A 455-nucleotide genomic window follows, 5' to 3' on the forward strand; every position below is an offset into this window, starting at 1 on the left:
GCCGCGGAGGGCGGCGAGCCCCTTACCTGGCGCTGCTCGGGAGCCCGACGGGCTGGGTGGCCCAGGGAGGGGAAAGGGTCGGGGGAGGGGGCGGGGAAAGGGGGGAGCCCTGGAGAGGTGAAGCTTCGGAGCCGCTCCCGCCGCTGCCACGGCCGCCGCCTCCTTTCCGATTCACTCAAACAAACAAGATGGCGGCCGTTACGCCGAGGCTCTTCCTGCCGCCCAAATCCTCGGTTCAAATCGGCAGGATGTTTACGGTCAAAATGGTCCTCGTGCGCATGCGCAGCCAGTCTGCCACTCAGAAGGAGCGACGCAGGCGCAATGGTCATTTCCTTCTCTTTAGACCCGCCCCCGGCTGGGAAGCCGCGAACCGCGCAGGCGCAGAGGTGATTCTTGGGCCAGAGAGCGCGGACCTGGCAAACAGCGCACGCGCATTCTTCCCGCTGCAGTGTTGG

At 66.4% G+C, this 455-nt stretch overlaps 1 protein-coding gene across 1 annotated transcript in view; it reads right to left on the reverse strand.

Annotated features, from left to right (window-relative positions):
* Rad21 (RAD21 cohesin complex component) overlaps positions 1-108 on the reverse strand; it is a 23,523-nt gene extending 23,415 nt beyond the window's left edge. The window contains exon 1 of the mRNA XM_004643606.2: positions 27-108. The gene's annotated coding sequence lies outside the window, so the exon portion shown is untranslated. The remainder of the gene's footprint in view (positions 1-26) is intronic.
* Positions 109-455: the final 347 nt, after the last annotated feature.

This window comes from Octodon degus, unplaced genomic scaffold, assembly GCF_000260255.1.
Source record: "Octodon degus isolate 3935 unplaced genomic scaffold, OctDeg1.0 scaffold00179, whole genome shotgun sequence".
Classification (NCBI taxonomy): Eukaryota; Metazoa; Chordata; class Mammalia; order Rodentia; family Octodontidae; genus Octodon; species Octodon degus.